Below are 16868 nucleotides of genomic sequence, written 5' to 3'. Positions count from 1 at the left end.
CAATATAGTTGCAGTGGGATTGTAAATGACTGCGAGCACAACTAGAACTGAAAGGGATATTTTACATTATTTATTACCTAGCTATTTTTGAAAACTATAGGTATTGCCAGTAAAACCTGTTGTTTGTGTGCTGCAATGTTTATGAGAAGTATGTGCTGTATGTGTGGCAAATGAACACAGCCAGTGCAGTCTGGTAAACATTGTGGCATTTACTTTTTTGCAGAGCAAAATCATTACTATTAACCAGTTTCGTCTGGACTTTTAATTTTTGTGGAGTCATATTTTGCACAATGTCCTTAAACTTCACTGTGGCTTATTGAGATAGCTGTATCAAGACAAGGCACAATTAGCAGGACAGATGAATGGGATCATTCTTCATCCTTCTTCTTAGAAGCATAAGGATAGCTTTACTGGATCAGACTAGAAGTCTGTCTGGACTAATATGCTGTCTCCTAACAGTGATTACCAAGGGAAGAATATAAGAATAGGCTGAGCATCCCCAGAGCATCCGTCCAGGCTCTGACACTCTATACACGTTTATTATTTTACAGATCTCTGCCGTATCCCATTGCTTCTTTTTGAAGCCAGATGAATTCTAGTATAATCTTTTGTTCTTCAAGAGCAGGTTGCTCCATCTTTTTGTCTTTCTCTCTTTCCAGTTCTACTCTAATCAATTTGAAAATCCAAAACCTTTATGTGTTATTCAAAATGCAAGTGTACCAGGGATCTAAACAATGGAATAAATTGTTTTATTATCTGTTCCTTTCAGAGTCCTTTTTTTGAACGCTGCTGAGCATGGATCTGATGTTTTTTGATTATAATTCCAAAATTTCATTTCTGAGTGGTAACTCATCACTGATGAGCTCACTGCTCATCATGTTAAGTGTACAGCTAGGATTTTTTTTTATGTACATTACTTTATATTCATCAATGCTAAGGCATATGAGACTATTCCAGTGGGAAGCGGAGGGTAGCATTAGCAAGCAAGAGAAAGGAGAGTCAGGCTATTAGGTGATTTACTGCCTATATTATACCCAAATTCTGTTTCAACTGTCTAAACCTTTTCCTGTATCTGTCCTTAAAAACATAATGGTGTTAAATGTTTCATTGGTATGGGTATGTTAACAAGTAGAAGAATGACTTGATCATCCATTGGAAATGGGTTGCTTTTCTTTATGAATAAAAAGAACATAGTGAATTTGAAATTATTTAAAAGATAAACTTCATAACAGTCTAATGAATCACATCTCTTGGTTAAACTTACTCATTTAAATAATTATTTGAAATAAAAATATTTTCTAAAAATCTTTTGAAATGTTTTACCTTTTTTTTGTTTTTCTTTGTTTGCTAGTTTTCTAGTCATAATCTAATGCAAAATAAAATGAAATAGTTAACCTTCTGCTGTAGAATACATAAATGCCTTTGTCCATTTAAAATACGGTTGTGTGTATGTAAGTATACACACATTCTATCTAATTATATAGTGACTACATGCTGAATATGCCAGCAAACATTCACTGTATGTTGCAAACATGATTAAATCTATAGCTGTCAGCAGGTATCTATTATAGTTTAATTATTTACAGGAACTGAAGTTTTGAGGTGGTAGTTTGAGAAATGGTTCCCAAACAAGTGACTAATCCTAACCAGCATCACGTTAGTTGTGAATGAAGTCCAAAACTTGACAGAAATGTTTTTTTTTTGTCTAGATCATATGCCCAACAGAAGTGGAGTTTGTGAGTAACTGTTACTCTGTCTGTATGTATTATTACTAAATAATTGACTGTATATTACAAAATTATTATTATTAAAAAAAAATCAACGTCACCATATTAATTCTTTTTTAATTGACTAATATAGCAGTGGAAGCGTGGACCTGGAAGAGATCACATGAACCATTGTGTCTAGTCACTTACAGTTTCAGGAAACCATGTCATAGATGCCTCATTCATGTGGGGTTCGCTGCACATTGATTTTGCACACCTTTACCGCATGCCACAGAATGTCTCCCTGCAGTCTAAAAAATAAGATTTATAATACAAGACCAAGAGATTAAAACAGTAATGCTACAAGAAGAAGGAGGGAAAAATACTGAGATAATTTTAGTTTAGAATAAAACATAATACTTTGGTTATGTGGAGACCAGTGAGGAGTGGCGTTCCTCAGGGATCGGCACTGGTCGGTGCTGTTTAATATCTTTGTTGGTGACGTAGATGTTGGGATTGAGTGCACCCTCAGCAAGTTTGCTGGCAACACCAAGCTGAGTGGTGAAGTCGACACGCTGGAGGGAAGGGATGTCATCCAGAGGGACCTGGACGGGCTTGAAAGGTGGGACCGTGTGAACAGTAGACGGTACGTAGACAGTAAATTATCCATGAGCAAGCAATGTGCCCTTGTTGCCAAAAAGGCCAATGGAATCCTGGGCTGCATAGGGAAGAATGTGGCCAGTAGGTTGAAGGAGGTCATTCTCCCCCTCTACTCTGCACTGGTGAGGCCACAACTGGAATACTGTGTCCAGTTTTGGGCTCCCCAGTTCAAGAGGGACAGGGAACTGCTGGAGCGAGTCCAGTCAAAGGCAACTAAGGTGATTAAGGGCTTGGAGCATCTCCCTTATGAGGAAAGGCTGAGAGAGCTGGGACTCTGTAGCCTGGAGAAGAGAAGGCTGAGGGAAGACCTTATTAATGCATACAAGTATCTAAAGGGTGGGTTGAAGGAGGGTGGAGCCAGGCTCTTTTCAATGGTTCCCAGTGACAGGACGAGGGGTAATGGGCACAAGTTAGAACACAGGAAGTTCCGTTCAAATACACGGAAAAACTTCTTTACGGTGAGGGTGAGAGAGCACTGGCACAGGCTGCCCAGGGAGGTTGTGGAGTCCCCTTCTCTGGAGATTTTCAAGACCCGCCTGGATGCAGTCCTGAGTAATGTGCTCTGGGCAGTCCTGCTTTAGCAGGGGAGTTGGACTAGATGATCTCTAGAGGTCCCTTCCAACTCTGAAACTCTGATTCCGTGAACCTCATGAAGTTCCGCAAGGCCCTGCTTATGGGTTGGGGCACTCCCAAGCACAAATACAGGCTGGGCAGAGAATGGATTGAGAGCAGCCCTGAGGAGAAGGACTTGGGGATGTTGGTTGATGAGAAGCTTGACATGAGCCAGCAATGTGCGCTCACAGCCCAGAAAGCCAACCATGTCCTGGGCTGCATCATAAGAAGCGTGGCTAGCATGCTGAGGGAGGTGATTCTGCCCCTCTACTCCACTCTTGTGAGACCCCACCTGGAGTACTGTGTCCAGCTCTGGGGTCCCCGATATAAGAAGGACATGAACCTGTTGGAACGAGTTCAGAGGTGGGCCTTGAAGGTGATCCTGAGGGCTGGAGCACCTGTGCTATGAAGACAGGCTGAGAGAATTGAGGTTGTTCAGCCTGGAGAGAAGGCTCCAGGGAGACCCTATTGCTTCCTTCCAGTACCTAAAGGGGGCCCACAGGAAAGATGAGGAGGGACTCTTTATCAGGGAGAGTAGTGACAGGACGAGGAGTAATGGTTTTAAACTGAAAGAGCGTAGATTTAGATTAGATATTAGGAAGAAATTCTGTACTGTCCGAGCAGTGAGACAGTGCAACAGGCTGCCCAGAGAAGTTGTGGAGGCCCCATCCCTGGACGTGTTCAAGGCCAGGTTGGATGGGGCTTTGAGTAACCTGGTCTAGTGGAAGGTCCCCCTGCCCATGGCAGGTTGGTTGGAGCTAGATGATCTTTAATGTCCCTTCCAGCCCAAACCATTGATTCTATGCCTTCTGTCCTCATCTGTGAAGATATTTAAGTAAATCAGTTACTGTCACAATTTTTTAAGGTCTTCTATTTTAAATTTAATTATCGGAGAAGGTAGGACCAATGTTACCTATTATTCAAAAGTGTGACTATTCTCACTGGGAGTCTGTTTCCAGGAATTGTAGTTCTATGAAATTTGTGATCGTACTTAATTGAAAAAAATACATTTTCCATAAATTATTCTGTATACACTACTTGTCATTATAAATCACGTTTGTAAATAATAGTGCTTATAAATAATACAGTATATAGCCTTGCATTACCTCATTTCTTTAATCCTTTTAGTAGGAGATACAGTTCTGTGACGTTATACGCATCTAAGTGAAATACTGCCCAGTATTTCATAGGTAGTTTGAACTACTGAGATAGCCTGGTGCCACCCTGTTAAGTGTACAGTACAAAAATTTACATTTCAAAGAAATCCAAGCAATTTTAGCTCAGTAAGATATGTATTTAATCATAACCACTGAAATGTTCTGGGCTAGTAAAATTAATGAATACCAAACATTCTCAAAGGACAGTGTGTTATTCTGTGGATCTGAACATGCAAAGGTGAATATGACAAAGCAAGGCAATAGTAAATGAGGAATGCTGATGCTGTCGGACTCTAGTTACTACTTTTTTTAAAGTTCCCTTATTCTGAAAACATCGAGGAAGACTGAGCAATATTTCCTATACTTTGAAGTTTTGAAGAAAAAATGATGTATAGTATAAAATCAATGCATTATAATGCTGACTGTTGAGATGTGACCTCTGGTATTCTGGGTATCTTGGCAAAATTTATCAAGTTTATTTTCTGTGTATTTCCCCCAAGCTATATATGTGTTATGACTCTCACAGCAGATACATAGAAAGCATATGCAGGAAGCTTCTGACCTACTGATACCCTGAGGGAGTTACATTAGGATTTAGACTAAGACAAATTCATGCCTCTGGAACTCTCAATGACTTTCCTTCTGCGTGTGGAGCTGCTGCTGATGTACACGGGAGTTTCGCTTGTGTGCAGATTGTGGTATGTAGTCCCTAAGACAGGCTTCAGTTAAGTGATTTGCAGTCAGTAACATAGGAATCGATAGTGAGATGTATTTGAAATGCCCTGCTGCAGTCATAACTTCATCCATTTTTGAGAACTGAAACCAGAAGATGTGTGGATCTGATATTTAATTAGTTTTATAAACTTCAGTTCTCTAGGTGACTTTCTTCATAACGGACTTGCACGTAAAATAAGATGCATGTGCAGATGTGAATGTAACGTAAATTTTTTGATTCTCAGTACAAGAAAAATATTCTTGAAGTTTCTTTTTATTATGTTTTCTATTTGTCTAAATCTTGCTATATTGGCACAGTGCTTACAACTGCTTTCTAGGAATGTGTAAAATACATACATTAATTCTTAGAAAATGAATAGTTCAGTTATCAGTCTCCAGTTATGGCCTTTTTGTTCTTGATTACTGTTGTTCCTCTGCTCTGCTGTATGTTATTAATCAACTATGTGTTATACAATAGCTTTTTCTGTTGCATTGGTGCCATGGTGGTAAGAATCTTAGAGGTATGGAAACATGCTAATACAATCTAGGGAATGCTTTAGTAACAGAGTTTTTTGAGTTTTTGTGCTACATGGAAATATATATTCAGTGATATATAGAAGAGTTTTGTAAAATAAAAATGTTAATCTATGTGTGTAATCTTCTTCCTAGACCGTTATCTTCGAGTCAGTGAAATGTGTGACAGGAGGTGAGCTCAGTGTAGTTACTTACCTTGTTGTCCACCCTTTTTTATAGCATTTTGGAAAAAAATCCTGTTACATTTCCTAAAACAGACCATCAAAAGAGCAGCTGAGGAAAATTCCAACCAGATATTTCTTATACCCTCTGTCTTTCATCCTCTGGCTCCTGCAGTAGCCCTGTTTTTTAAATCTCTGCTGCTGCCTCCTCGCTTTCCATGTCCTTGAGCTGTTCCTGCTTTTTTTTTTGTCCATTGGGTGTTGATAGTGCACTCTGGGGACTGGGAACTGAGAAGGTGGGAGCTGCTCAGGCTGATCTCAAAGGCTAATAGGGCACTGCCAGTAGTGACCCCTGTGGAAGCAATGGCAGCAGAGAGCAACTGGATTTCTACTCGGCCAGTTAGCTGGTTTTGGTTATTTTTTTGTTACTTGGGTGCTTGAGTTTTGGTAGTTTTTTTTTTTCCCCTTTTCTAAAGATTAGGGAGAACTGATATGTGTGAGAAATGAAGGGAAAAAAGAGGAAGAATTATAAAATCTATATTTTTCTTTTCAAATCCGTATTGCCTTGAACAGATGGTGAGGGCTTCCCTCCTCCCCCAGTTCTGAAACAGAATCATAGAATCATCTATGTTGGAAGGGACCTTTTAAGATCGAGTCCAACCATCAGCCTAACACTGCCAAGTCCACCACTGAGCCATGTCCCCAAGCACCACTTCTACCTGTCTTTGAAATACCTCTGAGGATGGTGACTCAACCACTTTCCCTGGGCAGCCTGTTCAAATGCTTGGTAACCCTTTTGGTGAAGATTTTTTTTTTCCTAATATCCACCCTAAACCTCCCCTGGCACAACTTGAGGCCATTTCCTCTTGTCCTGTCACTTGTTACTTGGGACAAGAGATCTACCCCCACCTTGCTACAGTCTCCTCTCAGGTAGCTGTAGAGAGTATAGGGTCTTCCTTCAGCCTCCATTTCTCCAGAATAAACAAGCCCAGTTCCATCAGCTGCTTCTCATAAGACTTGTGCTCTAGACCCCTCACCAGCTTTGTTTTCTTTCTCTGGACACACTCCAGCGCCTCTATGTCTTTCTTGTAGTGAGGGGCCCAAAATTGAACACAGTACTCGAGGTGTGGTCTCACCAGTGCTGAGTACAGGGGTACAATCACTTCCCTAGTCCTGCTGGCCACACTATTCCTGATACAAGCCAGGATGCTATTGGCCTTCTTGGCTACCTGGGCACACTGCTGGCTCATATTCAGCTGGCTGTCTACCAATACCCCCAGGTCCTTTTTTGCCAGGCAGCTTTCCATATACTCTTCCTCAAGCCTGTAGCTTTGCATGGGGTTGTTGTGACCCAAGTGCAGGACCTGGCACTTGGCCTCATACCATTGACCTTGGTCCATCAATCTAACCTGTCCAGATCTCCCTGTAGAGCCTTTCTACCCTCAAGCAGATCAACGCTTCCACCCAACTTGGTCTCGTCTGCAAACTTACTGAGGGTGCACTCGGTCCCCATGTCCAGGTCATTGATAAATGTATTAAACAGAACTGGCTTCAATACTGAGCTGTGGGGAACAGCCCTTGTGACTGGCTGCCAGCTGGATTTGACTCCATTCACCATGAGTCTTTGGGCCTGGCCATCCAGTCAGTTTTTTTATCCAGCAAAGAGTATGCCCATCCAAACCATAAGCAGCCAGATTCTACAACAGAATGCTATGGGAAATGGTGTCAAAGGGTTTACTAAAGTCCTGGTAAACAACATCCACAGCTTTTCCCACATCCACAGCTTTTCCCTCATCCACTAAGTGGATCACCTTGTCATAGAAGGAGATCAGGTTAGTCAAGCAGGACCTGCCTTTCATGAAACCATGCTGACTGGGCCTGATCACCTGGTTTTCCTGTACATGCTGTGTGATGGCGTTCAGGATGGTCTGTTCCATAATCTTCCCCAGCACTGAAGTCAGACTGACAGGCCTGCAGTTCCCTGGATCCTCCTTTTGGCCCTTCTTGTGGACGGACGCCACATTTGCTGACTTCCCTGGTTAGCCAGGACTGCTAATAAATGATGGAAATTGGCTTGGTGAGCACTTCTGCTGGCTCCCTCAGTACCCTCAGGTGCATCCCATCCGGCCCCATAGACTTGTATGTAAGTGCTGTAGCAGGTCAGTCACCATTTCCCCTTGGATTACGGGGCTTTTGTTCTGCTTCCCGTTTCTGTTTTCCAACTCAGTGGGCTGGGTACCCCAAGAAGAACTGGTCTTGCTGTTAAACACTGAGGCGAAGAAGGCATTAGGTATCTCAGCCTTTTCCTCATCCTTGGTCACTATGTTTCCGCCCCCATCTGATAAAGGAGGGAGATTATCCTTAGTCCTTCTTTTATTGGTAATGTATTTATAGATACAGTTTTTATTGTCCTTAACGGTAGAAGCCAGATTAAGTTTTAGTTGGGCTTTGGTCCTTCTAATTTTCTCCTTACATAGCCTCACAACATCTTTGTAGTCCTCATGAGTGGCAGTAAAAATTCAGGATGACTCCATGTGGCCTAAGCTTCAGGTTCGACTTAACTGTGTGCCTTTTCTTTCAGTTTCTGTGAATGCCAGGTTCGGTTTGTACAGACACATTATAGGGGAAAGTGATATGCTAGCATCCGATTACCGGTGGGCAGGCACTAACAGGATTGTCATATGCACAGTCACGCTTGATTTGTATTTTATTTCAGAGTGTTTTGGGTGTATTTCCATTTCAAAATATTTACTTTTCTACTTGGGATGATTACAGCAGTTAGTCATACGTGACAAGTCAATCTGCGCTTATATTTTAAGTGCTGGGGCTAAAATTTCAGCATTTTGTAAAAGAGAGCAGGTCCTAGGCAAAGATGCTCAGGGTTGAGTAAGTCTTTGCTTTTTAAATGAAGGAATGGATTGAAATTGCACTCCATGAGGATTGCTTCTTCACAGAGCCCAAGTGCTACAGCTAAAGATGACTTGCAAGAGCAGACAACAGATTGACTGCCAGAGCAAAGAGGCAGGAAAAGTTCGTAGGGATAACCACACGCAATCAAATAAAATCTGTTACTGCATTCTTTTTTTTCCTTTTTTTTTTTTTTTTTTTTTTTTTGTTGTGTGTGTGAGAGACATGCTTGGAATCATTTTCCTGTTAGGTAAAAACACAGTGGGGAATGGTTGTGTGGTTTTGAGGTTTTGAGAGACACTCTGGAAATGCTCTCGTATTTTTTTGGGAAAACCTGTTGACCTGAGTGGAAGCCTCGTGACCGTGTCCCACACAGGCAGAGCAGGAAATCTCCAGTTGCTGCCGGATCCTCTTGTGCTGCAGAGGGAGGCACAGGAATGTGAGAATGGGAGGCGAAAGATTCAAGATGGGCACATTCCTCCTCAAGGGTGAGAGGAGCCAGGCCAGCTCTCTCTCTGTGAGCCAGGCGATGTGCTGTGGCTTTGCAATGGGTAGAGCAAGGAATTTTTTGTTTGAGGGCATAAGCTAAGCCCTTGGTAAATTCCAGAGCACAAGAGGAACAAACAAAACGTTGTGGTTGAGCAACACCCAGTTAGAGAGATGTGAAATGATGCTCAAAAGAAGGAAGCACACTGGGTTCAAGGATAAATTGGAGGCTATGACGTCCAGGAGGTATGAAGAGGGAAACGTTCTTTGATAAGGGAAAGAAAGATGTGTCTTCGTGCTGTGATTTCATATCAGGTTGTTAGAAATTTTTGATGATGTTTTGCACATCACTTTTTTTTATTACTCGTTTTCTAGTTTCGACCTATTTTGACAGGAGAGTCATCTAAAGCAATTTTAAACATATGAAAAAAATGCTCCCTACCTCATCAATGTTCAAACAAAGCCCAAACAAACCAACCCCAAACCCAGAACACCCATGTGAAGTGTGTATTGCAAAACCGGTAATATCTCTGTGTGGTGGTTGTGGGGTGGGGGTTAGATTCGATGTCTCTTAAGTGTTTTCAAATTATTATCTATGTCTATACAATTGAAGCAATTTATGGAACTGGTGAAATGACTATTGAAGTTCTGTGATAATGCTCATACTGTCACCTCGCTATGTTACTGCTGTCTGCCTGGATGATTGTGTAAAAGGATACAGTACCTTTGAACTAGACCATTTGACCAAAAAGTATTAATAGACTAAGAGCATTAATTATGCTATGAAAACTTTGGAATTCTTGGATAATAGCTGTTAAATGAAGTTAATGGAAGCTTTTGTCCTAATTGTAAGTCAGACATGAGATAATATGAAGCTGTACTGATGCAGAAGGTTATTATTCTTTTGAAAGAGGGTTCAGATGACTTCACCAGGGGATTTCTGGGGATGTTCCTCTGTGTATCTGTTGTAAAATAACAGCTCTGGTGCAGTGTAAATAAGGATAGTGTGGCTCTTAATATAACGTATTTGTTTTGGACTTACATCAGAAACTTATGATTACTTTGGTATTTTACAGAGATCTTATTTTCTGAAGTAAGTTAGCAAGGAAAGTCATGGTGTTTTCACAGCATTAAAATTTATAGTGGCATTTTATGTCAGAGAAGTATTCTCAAAAGAGAGTAGACAATAACGAGACATGAACATGTATTATTCCTTTCTTGATGTTCTGTAGAGCAGATGAAGTGCATCTAATGTATTTGGCATGATGAACTTTGTTCACAGGGTTGATGCAGACTAGAAGAAAGGTGTCATGTCCATCCATTCCTGTCCCCCTGCTGTGGACCTTTCTGTGGCTGTGGCATCCGCACCATTTGCAGTGTATCCTGTGGAAGGACTGAGATGACACTGGTCAAATGTGAGGGTAGTGTTAGACTGTCAGATCCCAAACTTTTTTGCTCATGGCTGACTGGCCTGTCTAGGTCTGTGTCCCCATGCCTGCGTACTTTTGCTGGTACGGATGATGTTGTTGGCTGTTCTTCTCCTGCAGCCACAGCATTTGTGGGTACCCATGACTCAGGGTGTTAGTGACAGGGGTGTGAGTGGAAGGGAAGGGAGCCGGCAGGACTCACCTCCTGGGAAAGCTGGGACTCCCCATGCAACCCCTACATGGTGGAAATCCTCACCTGCCTCTGCAGCCATGGAGCTGTCCCATGCGTGACCGTCAGTCCTCGTACCTTGTCACCTGTTTGGGAATAGATGAAGATTAAAGGGATAGCTTAGTAGTAATGCTACAGCTTGCTAAATTTTTCAGAATTCTTTTAATCAAAAGTATTTAAGCTAGGTAAAAAAAGTACTTTGGGACATCTTGTTCTATTTATTGTTTTAAGACTATTCTCCATAGAAATCACTGGAGATTTCGTCTTAAAACAGATGACACAATGTGGGCCATTGTAATGCAATTTTCTTTGTAAAATGCTGTGTCCCAGGGCAAATTTACCACAAATGGGGCAATCGTGATGTCCCATAAAAGAGAAGACATGTGTTTTCGCAACTTTTGATATATCTAAATAATATGCATAACTCTGCCGACTTGCTATTTTCAGTAAAGTATTTTTGGGCTTTTGGAGTATTTTGAAACTGCTAGTACACTAACTGCTTTGACTATTCAGGAAAACTTTGTTCATCCAAAATTTTAAACATCAATAAATACAGTGTTATCTGGAATTATGACTAGTAAGAAGACATGTTAGATCTCCATCCCCTTGAACTTCTTGGCAGAAAAATAATACACATTTTTTGTTAATATTATTTACTAGAACTTTTTTTTTTTCACAACTAATCAGTGTAAGTATTTGTCTCATCAATTATCTGTGCCAACTTGGACTTAGTAATTAATTAGTAATTAATTGTAATAGGCTCTGCTACCATTATTGGTGACACTTGTTATTAAAAGGGCTAAATTTCATTAATAATTAAAATAGGGGAGAAATATGCAAAACAATATGAAAGGTTATTTATTTTCATCATATTTTGATGTATCTATACAGAAATATACGTATGTTCATAACTTCACCTTTATGATAAGTAGGTTTCTAAAATACTAACAAGATATGATAGCAGTAATGTTTGCTGTAGTTATTCTGAAGAAAAAATGCAAATAGGAAACAAAATTATGTTGCATATGTATTTACAACAGGATATTTTTACAGTGAACGTTGTAGGTATACTAAATCTATGTTTTTAATTCTTTTAAGATGCCAAAAGAAATAACTTGCTTATTTTAGTTGTGCCAATTTAAGAACTGTAAGCTAAATCTAGTGATGCAAGTGGTTCCTGGGAACCTTGAGGACTGGAAAATACTAGTAAATGTTAGACATCTATAATAATCTCTTGAATAATCTTTTGTTTGTTTGTTTGTGTGTGTATCCGAGAATGCCAGAGTCTGAAAAAGGCTAAATGCATGGTGTATTCACTTGCTTCTGAGAACAGAGTATTTGGCATTTTGCAGTTTTGTATTTCAAGTAGCAGCAGCTTTTTCTTAATTTCCCTTTACTCTGCTTAAGGTGTATACACCTTTACCCCAAAAGACAGTGCAGCGGTTAAGATTCGAGAATAGGTGATCCCTATATGGTTTGTACCCTAAGGCATCTTGTTCAACTTCCGTCTTCCTTTTATTTAGGGTGCTTTTACTGGGAGAAAGAAGTGAATGCATTAGGAACTTTTCTGGCCTTTGGGGTGTAGGCTCAGGCCCTCGACGCCCCTTCCCAGCAACTTTTTGGATAGGGCTTGGTCTTGCGCTGGCCCACCTCTGGAAAAGGAACGGAGTTGCTGAAACTGATGGGAGCCGTGATATTTTCCAACCAGGTCCCCAGCGTGGGTGATTGGAAAACCAAGACCCTAGAGCAAACCACAGTACACACACTCCAGTAATTCAAAAACAGCCACAGATTTCTGGAATGGTGACATTATTGGATATACGTAATTAAATCTGTAAGTGATAATGTTTCCTCAGCAGTATCTACTTCCTTTGAACTACTACTTGTTTTAAATAATGGTGTATTAACTAAAGCTAGATGAACATGAGAGACAGGGAATTTTAATTAAAATTCTGTGGTTTGAGTAATTAGATATCAATGATTTTTTTTTATAATCTACAGCTTTATTCTGAGTTATAAAATACTTTTTTTGGGGCATTTAGATGTAAATTTACCCATTCCAACTTGATAGGATAGACAAAAATAAAGCTGTTGAGAAGTAGGACTGCTTTATTGACTTACATAAATTAGCACTGTTCATGTGTTTAAATATATTCAATTACAGATCTCAGTTCAGTTCCTGACTTTTCCACATGCTTCCTGTGTGATAGTGAGCAAATTATTTGAGAACAAATGTTTCAGTGTGTCTAGTGAATCTGAAATGAAATAATGCCAGCTGAGATCCAGCCACTTTTTAAAATTCAGCACTAGGTCTGTATTCATTTTTAGGAATTTCAGTTCTCCACTTACTTTCTGTAAGGTGGGATATTTATCTTTCTTTTATTTTCTAGTCCTTTTACTTAAAAGTAAGCAGATCTGTCCCTTATGCATGTTGTACTGTCAGTGATATAGCCAATCTTATCTCAGTTTCTGCTTTTATAATACAAACACATAATAAGAATGTAATGGTAGTTACTTGGTATTTTTCATCTGGTTCCATTGGTCAAGCTAGCTTGTAAAGAATGCATAGAAAAATGAAGTGTATTTAGACACTGCTGGATGTTGGAGTGCAGACACTCCAGTTTGAGTCAGAAAAGCAACATAGTGTCCAGGCTACCTAATCCCTGTTACCCAGTTCAGCTCAGCTCTGGCATTTCTGCCTATGCAATCTAAGCAGCTAAGTCTAAACAATAGTATCTCAAATTTTGAATCTTGGATTTTCATGGATGCACATGACCAGATATGGGTGACCTTTCTCTGTGGTGTTTTTTTTTTTTTTTGTTTGCTTTTTCTCCTTGTAGCTAGTAGTCATTCTTTGTTCTTGGATAAAACAATACAAGTTACTTGGCATGCCTCAAACCATAATACAGAGGGGCGAACTTTTGATTTAGTGCACATATAAGCAAAAAGAAATGAATTAATTGTAAAAGTTACTGGCGTAGAGCAAAACCACTTCTGTGACTATCCATTGGAACTTATAAACAATTTAATTTTAAATGCATTTTACCCTTTTGAGGATAGAGGGTTTATGAGGCTTTAGCTGATCTTTGTTGAATGTTCTCAGAAGATAAACTTCTGTTTCATTACTAAGTATAACTTTATCATTTAAAATACAATCTTTGGAAAAAGAACTCATGGAACAGTTTTAAATAAGAAATAGAATAATTTTTCTCTGTTTTTTTTTTTTTTTTTTTTTAATGTCATGAGCTATACCAAAATAGGATGACCTTAGTAAACTGAGTGACTTACAGATCACATAGCTATGATATTCTTGTGATATAAAGAGGATGCAAGTGGAGCAAACTTTTTTAGGCTTGTTTCATATGTAGAATTATTCAGTTGTGCATGTTTTAATACAGAACAGGTAAAAGGAATGACTCATAAATAACAAATCATTTAGTAAAGTTAAACACTGTTATTTCTATTAACATAACTGTTATTAAAATGCACATGTCCTCTAATTGATGACGGTGAATTTTACATGGGTGGCTCCTGGGAAGATTGTTATACATGTACATCCTGTGCCTGTTGATAAGAAAAAAAAAACACATAAAGGACTTCTCTTCGTTTGAGAACTTCCATGGATCAATTCAGGATGGAACATTAGAGAATAATTCTTAACCCCTAAAAAAATCTGCTTTAAAAAAAAAAATTGCATTTATATTCTCTGTTGCAAGATTTCAGTGGAATCCAAGCTCTGTAATGTACATATTTCATATACAGTCTCTCATAAAACATCCAGACCTTTAATGACGACTTTGTACAGATAGATGGAATAAGGAATTACAACAGTGGTTACTGAGTAGGAACAGACTGAGCTATATAAAGCAATTATAGCATAAAAATGTTGAAAAACAATGAAAGATGAAATGTGACTTAACAAGCTTGTGTCTATTCATAAGTAACAAGGTTTTTCTTCATAGTTTCTCTCTAGTAATAGAAAGCTGAGCATAAACCCCGTAGGTAACTTTGCAATTTGCAGGATCATCTGGAAGTTCTATGGGGACGATTTTTTAGTTTTTTTAGTTATCAATGTAAATGAAATTTTAAACATTACTGGTTTGAGATGCCTTTGTTTCAGTGAATAGACCTTCAGTTGGCATGAGATAGTTATACACGCAAGTTCTAAATGTTAGGCTGTAGGATCATAAAGTTTGAAGTAAAGGAAGCAATTTAAAAGGATTTGAGCTTCTGACTTGCAATGCATCAAGTGCAGTGCGTGTGTGCATCCCAGTGCTTCATCTGAGACACTAACAAAACCAGCAAAGCAGATTGCAAGTTGAAAGCAGAAAGGCTTTTATAGGTATGAAATAGTGTAATAGATACAGGTTTGCAGTTGTTTGTAATTAGTGCTGCTGCTAAAAAAGACAAGAATATACGTTCATGGAGGCAGTACAGCTGTAATTAGTATTACCGGGAGTGGTAGTGCTCTTATCTGATACTTCTGTTCTGTGTGGGAGTGGAGTCCAGAAGATTGAATTATGTAATTATTCCACTTATAGGAGAACAAATGTAGTGTTACCAAGCTGCCACCCGTTTTATTATATGTTGGGTCTTTTTGGTCACTGAAGAGGAATTCTTTAACAATTTAAGCACAGAAACAAAAATAAATTGTTTAGGGTTTTTTGGGGTATTTATTCTGCTTGCCTGACTTTATCACCCCCTTTGATTTCTGGCTTTTCGTTAGTTACCATATTCTAATATGTAAGTCTTTTTGATGTAAGGCTTAAAAATGTTGCCAGAATGGACTAAATTTTTTTTCTTTGACTACTAGATATTCGTATTTATTTGTTTACTTTTAAAGGGAAACAAAGGGAAGTGTAACAAACATCGTGTATCTTTTGCTTTTTAAAGCTATGGTAAAAATGAATTGCACAGAAAATGATTATTTGTTTAAATGACAACATTTGTGATTCAGAAGTATACCTATAGATAATTTTTAGTTTATGACAAATATAGTAATAGCAAAAGAAGGATGACCTATACTAGATGTCTAGTGTTGTAAAGGGCGTTCCAATATAGAAATTGAGATTATTTAATAATTGTTTGGCTCTTGGCTACAATTTGTGGATAACATTAAAACTCCCTTGGGCAAAATCCTGTGTGTCCCCAGGAGAATTGCAGAGGATGAGGAAACACAAACATCAACACTCAGCAAAGTCGGGGGAAACTGTTCCAAATTTCAAGCTACAGTTTTGTGAAGCAAGTTCAGTTTTCTATCCAACAACAGCATATATAAGGCAAATTGCTCACTGGAGTATCATAAGAATTTCACATGTGTGTATCCTGTGTCTCTTTTCAGGTAATTTTGAGCGTGTTTTATTACTGTATTCTAAGCAGGCTGTTCCCAAATTTATCAGTAGTATAGACAAAAAGAACTGGAAAGTGACAAAATCAGACATTTGTCTTCACAGGCTTACGAGGACAGGTGATGCTGTCACCTTCAAGATGTCAGGAAGGGCAAAGTGCCGCCAGTGGCCCCCCAACAGTGTATTCAGCAGTCTATACACCAAGCAAGCAAAACCAAATCCAAATCCTGAAGGATATGTGAACATGGTCCAGAGTGCAATAGGATGCTAACTACTCTTTTCTCTCAAACTATGTAATAGCATAGTGTAAGTTAAACTCAAAATTGATCTTAACCTATACTTAGCTGGAAGCATCTGTTCTCAGACTTGAGGAAAGGCTTGTGGGGCTGAAAGCTTCATCTGTTTTAGAAAATATTTTACTTCTTTCTGCCAGTCCCATATTTCTCCTATCTTTAGATAATCATACTTACAATAGCAATAACATTAGTGCCAAGGACTACTGTGTAAAAACGTAAGCTAAATCTGAGCAGAATTAATTGCAATGTTTAAAGAGAGAAAATAATTAGGTAGGACTCCGGAGAAAAACATGCTAGAAAAAGATAACAAAAATGCAAAGCCTTTCTCCAGAGAAAAAATATTTTAGAAATGCAAGCATAATATAAGCTAGCTCAGCCAAAAAATTCCCAAGGGAAAGAGGAGACAGGATCAACTTTTTTTTTTTTTTTCCCTTTTCCCTTTAAGACGAGAAAAACAGAAATTAACAAAAGCAGAATTCCATATTGAAAACTGAACACCATGGAAAAAGAGCACAAACTTAAGTTGCATAAAAGTGCAATTATATACCTTTGTCAATTAAAAGTGCAATTTAAAACTTATTTTTAGTTGTTTAAAGAACCCATGGGAATATTGGCATTTGTTAGCTACAAA

The sequence above is a fragment of the Vanellus vanellus genome (assembly GCF_965231255.1).
Source record: "Vanellus vanellus genome assembly, chromosome: 2".
Lineage (NCBI taxonomy): Eukaryota > Metazoa > Chordata > Aves > Charadriiformes > Charadriidae > Vanellus > Vanellus vanellus.
The sequence above is the reverse complement of the archived record's forward strand: the minus strand, read 5'-3'. Positions refer to the sequence as shown.